General features: G+C 45.6%; 1 protein-coding gene and 1 long non-coding RNA gene across 5 annotated transcripts in view; both read right to left on the reverse strand.

Annotated features, from left to right (window-relative positions):
- LOC118369059 (neuronal PAS domain-containing protein 3-like) overlaps positions 1-15,745 on the reverse strand; it is a 536,261-nt gene that overhangs the window by 271,793 nt on the left and 248,723 nt on the right. The window lies entirely within an intron of this gene.
- LOC127915896 (uncharacterized) lies at positions 8,364-9,697 on the reverse strand. The gene is made up of 3 exons (XR_008092814.1): positions 9,623-9,697; positions 9,096-9,350; positions 8,364-8,608 (listed from the first exon to the last, which is right to left on the reverse strand). It is a non-coding gene; the product is annotated as an uncharacterized LOC127915896 (long non-coding RNA).

Consider the following 15,745-nt stretch of genomic DNA (forward strand, 5'->3'; position numbering starts at 1 on the left):
TCAGTTCCACTCTTTTGAACATTCCCTCCACTCTCCTCTTTTGGAAGAAGATAGGTATATAATGCCACAGACTTCTCATTCTGCTGTTCATTCCTTTGTCTTTCTCTCCCTCTTTTCTTTCTCCCTCTCCTCTGTCTTTCTCCCTCTCCTCTTTCTTTCTCCCTCTCCTCTTTCTCTCTCTCCTCTTTCTCTCTCTCCTCTTTCTCCCTCTCCTCTTTCTCCCTCTCCTCTTTCTCCCTCTCCTCTTTCTCTCTCTCCTCTTTCTCCCTCTCCTCTTTCTATCTCTCCTCTTTCTTTCTCCCTCTCCTCTTTCTCCCTCTCCTCTTTCTCTCTCTCCTCTTTATTTCGCCCTCTCCTCTCTCTCTCTCCTCTTTCTCCTCTTTCTTTCTCCCTCTCCTCTTTCTCTCTCTCCTCTTTCTCTCTCTCCTCTTTCTTTCTCCCTCTCCTCTTTCTCTCTCTCCTCTTTCTTTCTCCCTCTCCTCTTTCTCTCTCTCCTCTTTCTTTCTTTCTCCCTCTCCTCTTTCTCTCTCTCCTCTTTCTTTCTCCCTCTCTTCTTTCTCCCTCTCCTTTTTTCTTTCTTTCTCTCTCCCTCTTTTGTTTCTCTCTCCCTCTTTTGTTTCTCTCTCCCTCTTTTCTCTCTCTCTCCCTCTTTTCTCTCTCTCTCCCTCTTTTGTTTCTCTCTCTCTCCCTCTTTTGTTTCTCTCTCTCTCCCTCTTTTGTTTCTCTCTCCCTCTTTTGTTTCTCTCTCTACCTCTTTTGTTTCTCTCTCTCTCCCTCTTTTGTTTCTCTCTCTCTCCCTCTTTTGTTTCTCTCTCTCTCCTCTTTTGTTTCTCTCTCTCCTCTTTTGTTTCTCTCTCTCTCCCTCTTTTGTTTCTCTCTCTCTCCCTCTTTTGTTTCTCTCTCTCTCCCCTCTTTTGTTTCTCTCTCCCTCTTTTGTTTCTCTCTCTCTCCCTCTTTTGTTTCTCTCTCTCTCCCTCTTTTGTTTCTCTCTCCCTCTTTTGTTTCTCTCTCTCTCTCCCCTCTTTTGTTTCTCTCTCTCTCCCTCTTTTGTTTCTCTCTCTCTCCCTCTTTTGTTTCTCTCTCCCTCCATCTTTTGTTTATCTCTCCCTCTTTTGTTTCTCTCTCTCTCCATCTTTTGTTTATCTCTCCCTCTTTTATTTCTCTCTCTCTCCCTCTTTTGTTTCTCTCTCTCTCCCTCTTTTGTTTCTCTCTCCCTCTTTTGTTTCTCTCTCCCTCTTTTGTTTCTCTCTTCCTCTTTTCTTTCTCTCTCCCTCTTTTCTTTCTCTCTCTCTCCCTCTTTTCTTTCTCTCTCTCTCCCTCTTTTGTTTCTCTCTCTCTCCCTCTTTTGTTTCTCTCTCTCCCTCTTTTCTTTCTCTCTCCCTCTTTTGTTTCTCTCTCTCTCCATCTTTTGTTTCTCTCTCTTTCCCTCTCCTTTTGTTTCTCTCTCCCTCTTTTTTGTTTCTCTCTCCTCTTTGTTTCTTCTTTTCTTCTCTCCCTCTTGTGTTTCTCTCTCCTCTTGTTTCTCTCTCCCTCTTTTTTCTTTCTCTCTCCCTCTCCCTCTTTTCTTTCTCTCTCCCTCTTGTGTTTCTCTCTCCCTCTTGTTCTCTCTCTCCCTCTTGTTTCTCTCTCCCTCTTTTCTTTCTCTCTCCCTCTTTTCTTTCTCTCTCCCTCCCTCTTGTTTCTCTCTCCCTCTTTTGTTTCTCTCTCCCTCTTGTGTTTCTCTCTCCCTCTTTTCTTTCTCTCTCCCTCCCTCTTTTGTTTCTCTCTCTCTCCCTCTTTTGTTTCTCTCTCTCCCTCTTTTGTTTCTCTCTCCCTCTTTTGTTTCTCTCTCCCTCTTTTCTTTCTCTCTCCCTCTTTTCTTTCTCTCTCCCTCTTGTGTTTCTCTCTCCCTCTTGTTTCTCTCTCCCTCTTTTGTTTCTCTCTCCCTCTTTTGTTTCTCTCTCCCTCTTTTCTTTCTCTCTCCCTCTTGTTTCTCTCTCCCTCTTTTCTTTCTCTCTCCCTCTTGTTTCTCTCTCCCTCTTGTTTCTCTCTCCCTCTTTTGTTTCTCTCTCCCTCTTGTTTCTCTCTCCCTCTTTTTTTTCTCTCTCCCTCTTTTCTCTCTCTCCCTCTTGTTTCTCTCTCCCTCTTTTCTTTCTCTCTCCCTCTTGTTTCTCTCTCCCTCTTGTTTCTCTCTCTCCTCCCTCTTGTTTCTCTCTCTCCCTTTTGTTTTCTCTCTCCCTCTTTTCTCTCTCTCCCTCTTGTTTCTCTCTCCCTCTTTTCTTTCTCTCTCCCTCTTGTTTCTCTCTCCCTCTTGTTTCTCTCTCCCTCTTTTGTTTCTCTCTCTCTCTTTTGTTTCTCTCTCTCTCCCTCTTTTCTCTCTCTCTCCCTCTTTTCTCTCTCTCTCTCTCTTTTCTTTCTCTCTCCCTCTTTTCTCTCTCTCCCTCTTGTTTCTCTCTCCCTCTTTTCTTTCTCTCTCCCTCTTTTCTCTGCCTCTTGTTTCTCTCTCCCTCTTGTTTCTCTGTCCCTCTTTTCTTTCTCTCTCCTTCTTTTCTTTCTCTCTCTCTCTCCCTCTTTTGTTTCTCTCTCTCCCTCTTTTCTTTCTCTCTCCCTCTTTTGTTTCTCTCTCCCTCTTTTCTCTCTCTCTCCCTCTTTTCTTTCTCTCTCCCTCTTTTCTCTCTCTCTCCCTCTTGTTTCTCTCTCCCTCTTGTGTTTCTCTCTCCCTCTTTTCTTTCTCTCTCCCTCTTTTCTCTCTCTCTCCCTCTTGTTTCTCTCTCCCTCTTTTCTCTCTCTCTCTCCCTCTTTTTTCTCTCTCCCTCTTGTTTCTCTCTCCCTCTTTTGTTTCTCTCTCCCTCTTGTCTTTCTCTCTCTCTCTCCCTCTTGTTTCTCTCTCTCTCTTTCCCTCTTTTCTCTCTCCCTCTTTTCTCTCTCTCTCCCTCTTGTTTCTCTCTTTGTTTCTCTCTCTCCCTCTTTTCTTTCTCTCTCCCTATTTTGTTTCTCTCTCCCTCTTTTCTCTCTCTCTCCCTCTTTTCTTTCTCTCTCCCTCTTGTGTTTCTCTCTCCCTCTTGTTTCTCTCTCCCTCTTGTGTTTCTCTCTCCCTCTTGTTTCTCTCTCCCTCTTTTCTTTCTCTCTCCCTCTTGTGTTTCTCTCTCCCTCTTTTCTTTCTCTCTCCCTCTTTTCTCTCTCTCTCCCTCTTGTTTCTCTCTCCCTCTTGTGTTTCTCTCTCCCTCTTTTCTTTCTCTCTCCCTCTTTTCTCTCTCTCTCTTGTTTCTCTCTCCCTCTTGTGTTTCTCTCTCCCTCTTTTCTTTCTCTCTCCCTCTTGTTTCTCTCTCCCTCTTGTTTCTCTCTCCCTCTTGTGTTTCTCTCTCCCTCTTTTCTTTCTCTCTCCCTCTTTTCTCTCTCTCTCCCTCTTTTCTCTCTCTCTCCCTCTTTTCTCTCTCTCTCCCTCTTGTGTTTCTCTCTCCCTCTTGTCTTTCTCTCTCCCGTTCCAGTGTGTTGGGAGATCAGACATTGTAAGGGATTGGGAGATCAGACATTGTAAGGGATTGGGAGATCAGACATTGTAAGGGATTGGGAGATGAGACATTGTAAGGGATTGGGAGATCAGACATTGTAAGGGATTGGGAGATCAGACATTGTAAGGGATTGGGAGATCAGACATTGTAAGGGATTGGGACAACAGAAACATTTTTCTGCTCCAAACTGCCGTCTGACTGTTGTTGAGAAATCCCTAAGCAAAATAAGTAATTCAAAAGATCAAATAGTGTTGTGTGGTGTGTTATGCCACTGAGAAAAACTAACGCTGAGGAATAAGGACTTCAGATATGATCCACTCACTGTCAACACATAACATCCTCAAACATGAATTGATAAATGCAACAGAATGTAGAAAACATGTACAATAACTACACAATTTAAGATTGAATCCAAAAGAGTTACTACAAACATAAATGATATCAAATGGAATCTATCACAACTAGTTAACCCACCTAGTTTAATTAGTTCTAATGCCATTTAATTGAGATTGGGAGTTATTCAGCCCTGAATTGTAACCTGTTCTGAGATCTGTAGTAAATGGCCATTAGATTTATGTTTTCATTTGTATACCCACACTCCTTTATCTCTTTCTCTTTCTCCCCTCTATTCTCTCCCCTCTCTCTGCTCTACCCTCTCTCTTCTCTCCCTCTCTCAGACATTGTCTCCCTCTTTTCTTTCTCTCTCCCTCTTGTGTTTCTCTCTCCCTCTTGTTTTCTCCCTCTTGTGTTTATCTCTCCCTCTTGTTTCTCTCTCCCTCTTTTCATCTCTCCCTCTTGTGTTTCTCTCTCCCTCTTTTCTTTCTCTTCCCTCTTTTCTCTCTCTCTCCCTCTTGTTTCTCTCTCCCTCTTGTGTTTCTCTCTCCCTCTTTTCTTTCTCTCTCCCTCTTTTCTCTCTCTCTCTTGTTTCTCTCTCCCTCTTGTGTTTCTCTCTCCCTCTTTTATTTCTCTCTCCCTCTTGTTTTCTCTCCCTCTTGTGTTTCTCTCTCCCTCTTTTCTTTCTCTCTCCCTCTTGTGTTTCTTCTCCTCTTTTCTTTCTCTCTCCCTCTTTTCTCTCTCTCTCCCTTTTCTCTCTCTCTCCCTCTTTTCTCTCTCTCTCCCTCTTGTGTTTCTCTCTCTCCTCTTGTCTTTCTCTCCCGTTCCAGTGTGTTGGGAGATCAGACATTGTAAGGGATTGGGAGATCAGACATTGTAAGGGATTGGGAGATCAGACATTGTAAGGGATTGGGAGATCAGACATTGTAAGGGATTGGGAGATCAGACATTGTAAGGGATTGGGAGATCAGACAGTGTAAGGGATTGGGAGATCAGACATTGTAAGGGATTGGCACAACAGAAACATTTTTCTGCTCCAAACTGCCGTCTGACTGTTGTTGTTGGAAATCCCTAAGCAAAATAAGTAATTCAAAAGATCAAATAGTGTTGTGTGGTGTGTTATGCCACTGAGAAAAAACTAACGCTGAGGAATAAGGACTATCAGATATGATCCACTCACTGTCAACACAATAACATCCTCAAACATGAATTGATAAATGCAACAGAATGTAGAAAACAACATGTACAATAACTACACAATTTAAGATTGAATCCAAAAGTAAGTTAGTACAAACATAAATGATATCAAATGGAATCTATCTTACAACTAGTTAACCCACCTAGTTTAATTAGTTCTAATGCCAATAAATTGAGAAAAGGGAAAGTTATTCTAGCCCTGAATTGTAACCTGTTCTGAGATCTGTAGTAAATGGGCATTAGATTTATGTTTTCATTTGTATACCCACACTCCTTTATCTCTTCTCTCTTCTCTCCCCTCTATTCTCTCCCCTATCTCTCCTCTACCCTCTCTCTTCTCTCCCCTCTCTCTCCTCTCTCCACTCTCTCTTCTCTCACCTCTCACTTCTCTCCCCTCTCTCTCCTCTCACCACTCTCTCTTCTCTCTCCCATCTCTTCTTTCTCCCCTCTCTCTCATCTATCTCCTCTCTCTCTCCTTTCTCCCCTCTCTCTCATCTATCTCCTCTCTCTCCTCTCTCTTCTCTCTCCTCTCTCCCCTCTACCCCCCTCTCCTCTTTCCCATCTCTCCCCTATCTTCCTTCTCTCTCTCCTCTCTCCTCTCTCTCATCTATCTCCTCTCTCTCTCCTCTCTCTCTTCTCTCTCCTCTCTGTCCTTTCTCCCCCCTCTCTCATCTATCTCCTCTCTCTCCTCTCTCTTCTCTCTCCCCTCTATCTCCTCTCTCTCCTCTCTCTCCTTACTCCTCTCACCCCTCTACCTCCTCTCTCCTCTTTCCCATCTCTCCCCTCTCTTCCCTCTCTCTCTCCTCTCTCTCCTCTCTCTCATCTATCTCCTCTCTCTCCTCTCTCTCCTTTCTACTCTCTCCCCTCTACCTCCTCTCTCCTCTTTCCCATCTCTCCCCTATCTTCCCTCTCTCTCTCCTCTCTCTCCTTTCTCCCCTTTCTCTCATCTATCTCCTCTCTCTCCTCTCTCTCATTTCTCCTCCCTCCCCTATCTTCCCTCTCTCTCTCCTCGCTCCCCTCTCTCTCTCCTCTCTCTCCTCTCTTCCCTCTCTCTCTCCTCTCTCTCATCTATCTCCTCTCTCTCCTCTCTCTCCTTTCTCCTCTCTCCCCTCTACCTCCTCTCTCCTCTTTCCCATCTCTCCCCTATCTTCCCTCTCCTCTCTCCCCTCTCTTCCCTCTCTCTCCCCTATCTTCCCTCTCTCTCTCCTCACTCCCCTCTCTCTGTCCTCTCTCTCCTCTCTTCCCTCTCTCCTCTCTCTCCTCTCTCCCCTCTCTCTCTTCTCTCTCCCCTCTCTCTCCTCTCTCTCATCTATCTCCTCTCTCTCCTTTCTCCTCTCTCCCCTCTTTTCCCTCTCTCTCTCCTCTATCTTCCCCCTCTCTCTCCTCGCTCCCCTCTCTCTCTCCTCTCTCTCCTCTCTTCCCTCTCTCTCTCCTCTCTCCCCTCTCTCTCCTCTCTCTCCTCTCTCTCCTTTCTCCTCTCTCCCCTCTACCTCCTCTCTCCTCTTTCCTATCTTCCCTCTCTCTCTCCTCTCTCCCCTCTCCTCTCTCCCCTCTCTTCCCTCTCTCTCTCCTCTCTCCCCTCTCTTCCCTCTCTCTCTCCCCTCTCTTCCGAGGGCCATATCAGGAGTGAAAGTATGTAAGCTGAACAGCAGTTCACACCTGGGGATGGAGAGCACCAGAGAGAGAGAGAAAGAGACTATTGCACTTGTTTTGGCAATGTAAACACATGTTTCTCATGCCAATAAAGCCCTTTGAATTGGATTGAGAGATAGAAAGAGAGTAAGAGAGAGAAGAAGGGAGGGGGTTAAGGGGGCTCTTTAGGGAAGGTGCCCTGTCTCTAGGCGCAGAGTGAGGCTGTTTAAATTCTGCAGGTATTGCAAGGTTGCTATCTATTTCAGATCAACAGCATGGGTCAGGGTTCAGGACTGCCAGAGTTTCCCCAATCCTCCCAAGGCCCCTGATTGACAGCAATCAGCATCTTTTCGGCATCACTCGGGGAACAAAGTGAGAGTCAAGACAGCGGGTGATTTCATCTGTCATTTTTAATTATCCAAATGATATTCACAGACAAAACCTTTCGCCATCCGTCAGGGCATCACATTACCATAGACAATGTTTGTTTAAAGACTGGCCTATAAAATCTAACAATTATGAATGCAGACAAGCCCTTGCTATTGACTGCATAAATAATAAGCCCCCTGTTTTTTTTCTCCCTGTCCGAATTCCCATTGCTAATGAAGAGGTGGGTCTGGGCATGGGGGCCGCATAGGAAGTATAGAGGAGGGCTGGTAATCAGAATGCCTGGCTCAACGTTCGACATTGACCTTCTCCTCAAGATTCTAGCATGAGGTCAGGTCAGGCTGCCACAAGAGCCATGGTGAAATAGAGCTGAAATAACACCTTGTTCTGTGCCGGAGTGTGTGTGTGTCTGAGTATGCAAATGACCTATCTTTAGTCTACTATCTTTAGTCTTCTGTTACATTTTCCAAACCATAAAAACATGACAAAGTACTAATAAACCCCAAAAAGTACTAATAAAGCAAACTAAAGTATTTATAAAAGCCATGTAAAGTACTTATAAAAAAGCCTTATAAAGTAGTTATAAAAGCCTTATAGGACATATAATGTATTTCATCTATCTTATTGGCTACCTGTGAGAAGCTGTCACTTAGCAGACACATGGAGATGGCTAAAAGCTAATACATGTACGCAGCTCACCACTGTATCACCAACACACCTGTCTTCATATGACACCTGTCTTCATATGACACCTGTCTTCATATGACACCTGTCTTCATATGACACCTGTCTTCATATGACACCTGTCTTCATATGACACCTGTCTTCATATGACACCTGTCTTCATATGACACCTGTCTTCATATGACACCTGTCTTCATATGACACCTGTCTTCATATGACACCTGTCTTCATATGACACCTGTCTTCCTATGACACCTGTCTTCATATGACACCTGTCTTCCTATGACACCTGTCTTCATATGACACCTGTCTTCATATGACACCTGTCTTCATATGACACCTGTCTTCATATGACACCTGTACCCAGAGCACACCTGTCTTCATATGACACCTGTCTTCATATGACACCTGTCTTCATATGACACCTGTCTTCATATGACACCTGTCTTCATATGACACCTGTCTTCCTATGACACCTGTCTTCATATGACACCTGTCTTCATATGACACCTGTCTTCATATGACACCTGTCTTCATATGACACCTGTCTTCATATGACACCTGTCTTCATATGACACCTGTCTTCATATGACACCTGTCTTCATATGACACCTGTCTTCATATGACACCTGTCTTCATATGACACCTGTCTTCATATGACACCTGTCTTCATATGACACCTGTCTTCATATGACACCTGTCTTCATATGACACCTGTCTTCATATGACACCTGTACCCAGAGCACACCTGTCTTCATATGACACCTGTCTTCATATGACACCTGTCTTCATATGACACCTGTCTTCATATGACACCTGTCTTCATATGACACCTGTCTTCATATGACACCTGTCTTCATATGACACCTGTCTTCCTATGACACCTGTCTTCATATGACACCTGTCTTCCTATGACACCTGTCTTCATATGACACCTGACTTCATATGACACCTGTCTTCATATGACACCTGACTTCATATGACACTTGTCTTCATATGACACCTATCTTCCTATGACACCTGTCTTCATATGACACCTGTCTTCCTATGACACCTGTCTTCATATGACACCTGTCTTCCTATGACACCTGTCTTCATATGACACCTGTCTTCATATGACACCTGTCTTCATATGACACCTGTCTTCATATGACACCTGTCTTCCTATGACACCTATCTTCCTATGACACCTGTCTTCATATGACACCTGTCTTCATATGACACCTGTCCCATGACACCTGTCTTCATATGACACCTGTCTTCATATGACACCTGTCTTCATATGACACCTGTCTTCATATGACACCTGTACCCAGAGCACACCTGTCTTCATATGACACCTGTCTTCATATGACCTGTCACATATGACACCTGTCTTCATATGACACCTGTCTTCCTATGACACCTGTCTTCATATGACACCTGTCTTCATATGACACCTGTCTTCATATGACACCTGTCTTCATATGACACCTGTCTTCATATGACACCTGTCTTCATATGACACCTGTACCCAGAGCACACCTGTCTTCATATGACACCTGTCTTCATATGACACCTGTCTTCATATGACACCTGTCTTCATATGACACCTGTCTTCATATGACACCTGTCTTCATATGACACCTGTCTTCATATGACACCTGTACCCAGAGCACACCTGTCTTCATATGACACCTGTCTTCATATGACACCTGTCTTCATATGACACCTGTCTTCATATGACACCTGTACCCAGAGCACACCTGTCTTCATATGACACCTGTCTTCATATGACACCTGTCTTCATATGACACCTGTCTTCATATGACACCTGTACCCAGAGCACACCTGTCTTCATATGACACCTGTCTTCATATGACACCTGTCTTCATATGACACCTGTACCCAGAGCACACCTGTCTTCATATGACACCTGTACCCAGAGCACACCTGTCTTCATATGACACCTGTACCCAGAGCACACCTGTCTTCATATGACACCTGTCTTCATATGACACCTGTACCCAGAGCACACCTGTCTTCATATGACACCTGTCTTCATATGACACCTGTCTTCATATGACACCTGTACCCAGAGCACACCTGTCTTCATATGACACCTGTCTTCATATGACACCTGTCTCCAGATGCACACCTGTCTTCATATGACACCTGTACCCAGAGCACACCTGTCTTCATATGACACCTGTCTTCATATGACACCTGTCTTCATATGACACCTGTCTTCATATGACACCTGTCTTCATATGACACCTGTCTTCATATGACACCTGTCTTCATATGACACCTGTCTTCATATGACACCTGTCTTCATATGACACCTGTCTTCATATGACACCTGTACCCAGAGCACACCTGTCTTCATATGACACCTGTCTTCATATGACACCTGTCTTCATATGACACCTGTCTTCATATGACACCTGTCTTCATATGACACCTGTACCCAGAGCACACCTGTCTTCATATGACACCTGTCTTCATATGACACCTGTCTTCATATGACACCTGTACCCAGAGCACACCTGTCTTCATATGACACCTGTCTTCATATGACACCTGTACCCAGAGCACACCTGTCTTCATATGACACCTGTCTTCATATGACACCTGTCTTCATATGACACCTGTACCCAGAGCACACCTGTCTTCATATGACACCTGTCTTCATATGACACCTGTCTTCATATGACACCTGTCTTCATATGACACCTGTCTTCATATGACACCTGTCTTCATATGACACCTGTACCCAGAGCACACCTGTCTTCATATGACACCTGTCTTCATATGACACCTGTCTTCATATGACACCTGTCTTCCTATGACACCTGTCTTCATATGACACCTGTCTTCATATGACACCTGTCTTCATATGACACCTGTCTTCATGACACCTGCACACCTGTCTTCATATGACACCTGTACCCAGAGCACACCTGTCTTCATATGACACCTGTCTTCATATGACACCTGTCTTCATATGACACCTGTACCCAGAGCACACCTGTCTTCATATGACACCAGTACACAGAGCACACCTGTCTTCATATGACACCTGTACGCAGAGCACACATGTCTTCATATGACACCTGTCTTCATATGACACCTGTCTTCATATGACACCTGTACGCAGAGCACACCTGTCTTCCTATGACACCTGTCTTCATATGACACCTGTCTTCATATGACACCTGTACCCAGAGTACACCTGTCTTCATATGACACCTGTACCCAGAGCACACCTGTCTTCCTATGACACCTTTCTTCATATGACACCTGTCTTCATATGACACCTGTACCCAGAGCACACCTGTCTTCATATGACACCTGTCTTCATATGACACCTGTCTTCATATGACACCTGTACCCAGAGCACACCTGTCTTCATATGACACCTGTCTTCATATGACACCTGTCTTCATATGACACCTGTCTTCCTATGACACATGTACCCAGCGCACACCTGTCTTCATATGACACCTGTACCCAGCGCACACCTGTCTTCATATGACACCTGTCTTCCATGACACCTGTCTTCCTATGACTCCTGTCTTCCTATGACACCTGTCTTCTATGACTCCTGTCTTCCTATGACACCTGTCTTCCTATGACACCTGTCTTCATGCCTCCTGTCTTCCTATGACTCCTGTCTTCCTATGACACCTGTCTTCCTATGACACCTGTCTTCCTATGACACCTGTCTTCTATGACACCTGTCTTCATATGACACCTGTACCCTGCACACCTGTCTTCCTATGACACCTGTCTTCCTATGACACCTGTCTTCCTATGACTCCTGTCTTCCTATGACACCTGTCTTCATGACACCTGTCTTCCACCTGTCTTCCTATGACACCTGTCTTCCATGCCTCCTGTCTTCCTATGACACCTGTCTTCCTATGACACCTGTCTTCCTATGACACCTGTACCCAGAGCACACCTGTCTTCCTATGATGACACCTGTCTTCATGATGACACCTGTCTTCCTATGACACCTGTCCCATGACTCCTGCTATGACACCTGTCTTCTATGACACCTGTCTTCCTATGACACCTGTCTTCCTATGACACCTGTCTTCCATGACACCTGTCTTCCTATGACACCTGTCTTCCTATGACTCCTGTCTTCCTATGACACCTGTCTTCCTATGAGACTCCTGTCTTCCTATGACACCTGTCTTCCTTATGACTCCTGTCTTCCTATGACACCTGTCTTCCTATGCCTCCTGTCTTCCTATGACACCTGTACCCAGAGCACACCTGTCTTCCTATGACTCCTCTCTTCCTATGACTCCTGTCTTCCTATGACTCCTGTCTTTCTATGACACCTGTCTTCCTATGACTCCTGTCTTCCTATGACTCCTGTCTTCCTATGACTCCTGTCTTCCTATGACTCCTGTCTTCCTATGACCCCTGTCTTCCTATGACTCCTGTCTTCCTATGACTCCTGTCTTCCTATGACTCCTGTCTTCCTATGACACCTGTCTTCCTATGACTCCTGTCTTCCTATGACACCTGTCTTCCTATGACTCCTGTCTTCCTATGACTCCTGATGACACCTGTCTTCCTATGACACCTGTCTTCCTATGACACCTGTCTTCCTATGACTCCTGTCTTCCTATGACACCTGTCTTCCTATGACACCTGTCTTCCTATGACACCTGTATCTTCCTATGACACCTGTCTTCCTATGACACCTGTCTTCCTATGACACCTGTCTTCCTATGACACCTGTCTTCCTATGACTCCTGTCTTCCTATGACACCTGTACCCAGAGCACACCTGTCTTCCTAGCACCTGACACCTGTCTTCCTATAGCACTGTCTGACTCCTGTCTTCCTATGACACCTGTCTTCCTATGACTCCTGTGACTCCTGTCTTCCTATGACACCTGTACCCAGAGCACACCTGTCTTCCTATAGCACCTGTCTTCCTATGACTCCTGTCTTCCTATGACTCCTGTCTTCCTATGACTCCTGTCTTCCTATGACACCTGTCTTCCTATGACTCCTGTCTTCCTATGACACCTGTCTTCCTATGACACCTGTCTTCCTATGACTCCTGTCTTCCTATGACACCTGTCTTCCTATGACACCTGTCTTCCTATGACTCCTGTCTTCCTATGACACCTGTCTTCCTATGACACCTGTCTTCCTATGTCTTCCTATGACTCCTGTCTTCCTATGACACCTGTCTTCCTATGACTCCTGTCTTCCTATGACACCTGTACCCAGAGCACACCTGTCTTCCTATGACTCCTGTCTTCCTATGACTCCTGTCTTCCTATGACTCCTGTCTTCCATGACTCCTGTCTTCCTGACATGAGCAAACCTGTCTTCCTATGACTCCTGTCTTCCTATGACACCTGTCTTCCTATGACTCCTGTCTTCCACACCTGTCTTCCTATGACACCTGTACCCAGAGCACACCTGTCTTCCTATAGCACCTGTCTTCCTATGACTCCTGTCTTCCTATGACTCCTGTCTTCCTATGACTCCTGTCTTCCTATGACACCTGTCTTCCTATGACTCCTGTCTTCCTATGACACCTGTCTTCCTATGACTCCTGTCTTCCTATGACTCCTGTCTTCCTATGACTCCTGTCTTCCTATGACACCTGTCTTCCTATGACTCCTGTCTTCCTATGACACCTGTCTTCCTATGACTCCTGTCTTCCTATGACTCCTGTCTTCCCATTGCACCTGTACCCAGAGCACACCTGTCTTCCTATGACACCTGTCTTCCTATGACTCCTGTCTTCCTATGACTCCTGTCTTCCTATGACACCTGTCTTCCTATGACTCCTGTCTTCCTATGACACCTGTCCCAGAGTACACCTGTCTTCCTATAACACCTGTCTTCCTATGACTCCTGTCTTCCTATGACTCCTGTCTTCCAGATGACACCTGTCTTCCTATGACTCCTGTCTTCCTATGCCTCCTGTCTTCCTATGACACCTGTACCCAGAGCACACCTGTCTTCCTATAGACACCTGTCTTCCTATGACACCTGTCTTCCTATGACTCCTGTCTTCCTATGACTCCTGTCTTCCTATGACTCCTGTCTTCCTATGACTCCTGTCTTCCTATGACACCTGTCTTCCTATGACTCCTGTCTTCCTATGACACCTGTACCCAGAGCACACCTGTCTTCCTATGACTCCTGTCTTCCTATGACACCTGTACCCAGAGCACACCTGTCTTCCTATGACTCCTGTCTTCCTATGACTCCTGTCTTCCTATGACACCTGTCTTCCTATGACTCCTGTCTTCCTATGACACCTGTCTTCCCATTGCACCTGTACCCAGAGCACACCTGTCTTCCTATAGCACCTGTCTTCCTATGACTCCTGTCTTCCTATGACTCCTGTCTTCCTATGACTCCTGTCTTCCTATGACTCCTGTCTTCCTATGACACCTGTCTTCCTATGACTCCTGTCTTCCTATGACACCTGTCTTCCTATGACTCCTGTCTTCCTATGACACCTGTCTTCCTATGACACCTGTCTTCCTATGACTCCTGTCTTCCTATGACACCTGTACCCAGAGCACACCTGTCTTCCTATGACACCTGTCTTCCTATGACACCTGTCTTCCTATGACTCCTGTCTTCCTATGACTCCTGTCTTCCTATGACACCTGTCTTACTATGACTCCTGTCTTCCTATGACTCCTGTCTTCCTATGACACCTGTCTTCCTATGACACCTGTCTTCCTATGACTCCTGTCTTCCTATGACACCTGTACCCAGAGCACACCTGTCTTCCTATAGCACCTGTACCCAGAGCACACCTGTCTTCCTATAGCACCTGTCTTCCTATGACTCCTGTCTTCCTATGACTCCTGTCTTCCTATGACACCTGTCTTCCTATGACACCTGTCTTCCTATGACTCCTGTCTTCCTATGCCTCCTGTCTTCCTATGACACCTGTACCCAGAGCACACCTGTCTTCCTATGACTCCTGTATTCCCATGACTCCTGTCTTCCTATGACTCCTGTCTTCCTATGACTCCTGTCTTCCTATGACACCTGTCTTCCTATGACTCCTGTCTTCCTATGACTCCTGTCTTCCTATGACACCTGTACCCAGAGCACACCTGTCTTCCTATGACACCTGTCTTCCTATGACTCCTGTCTTCCTATGACTCCTATCTTCCTATGACACCTGTCTTCCTATGACTCCTGTCTTCCTATGACACCTGTACCCAGAGTACACCTGTCTTCCTATAACACCTGTCTTCCTATGACTCCTGTCTTCCTATGACTCCTGTCTTCCTATGACACCTGTCTTCCTATGACTCCTGTCTTCCTATGCCTCCTGTCTTCCTATGACACCTGTACCCAGAGCACACCTGTCTTCCTATAGCACCTGTCTTCCTATGACTCCTGTCTTCCTATGACTCCTGTCTTCCTATGACTCCTGTCTTCCTATGACTCCTGTCTTCCTATGACATCTGTCTTCCTATGACTCATGTCTTCCTATGAAACCTGTACCCAGAGCACACCTGTCTTCCTATGACTCCTGTCTTCCTATGACACCTGTCCCAGAGCACACCTGTCTTCCTATGACTCCTGTCTTCCTATGACTCCTGTCTTCCTATGACACCTGTCTTCCTATGACTCCTGTCTTCCTATGACTCCTGTCTTCCTATGACTCCTGTCTTCCTATGACTCCTGTCTTCCTATGACTCCTGTCTTCCTATGACACCTGTCTTCCTATGACTCCTGTCTTCCTATGACACCTGTCTTCCTATGACACCTGTCTTCCTATGACTCCTGTCTTCCTATGACTCCTGTCTTCCTATGACACCTGTACCCAGAGCACACCTGTCTTCCTATAGCACCTGTCTTCCTATGACTCCTGTCTTCCTATGACTCCTGTCTTCCTATGACTCCTGTCTTCCTATGACACCTGTCTTCCTATGACTCCTGTCTTCCTATGACACCTGTCTTCCTATGACACCTGTACCCATAGCACATGTCTTCCTATGACTCCTGTATTCCCATGACTCCTGT

The sequence above is a fragment of the Oncorhynchus keta genome, chromosome 35 (genome assembly GCF_023373465.1).
Source record: "Oncorhynchus keta strain PuntledgeMale-10-30-2019 chromosome 35, Oket_V2, whole genome shotgun sequence".
NCBI lineage: Eukaryota > Metazoa > Chordata > Actinopteri > Salmoniformes > Salmonidae > Oncorhynchus > Oncorhynchus keta.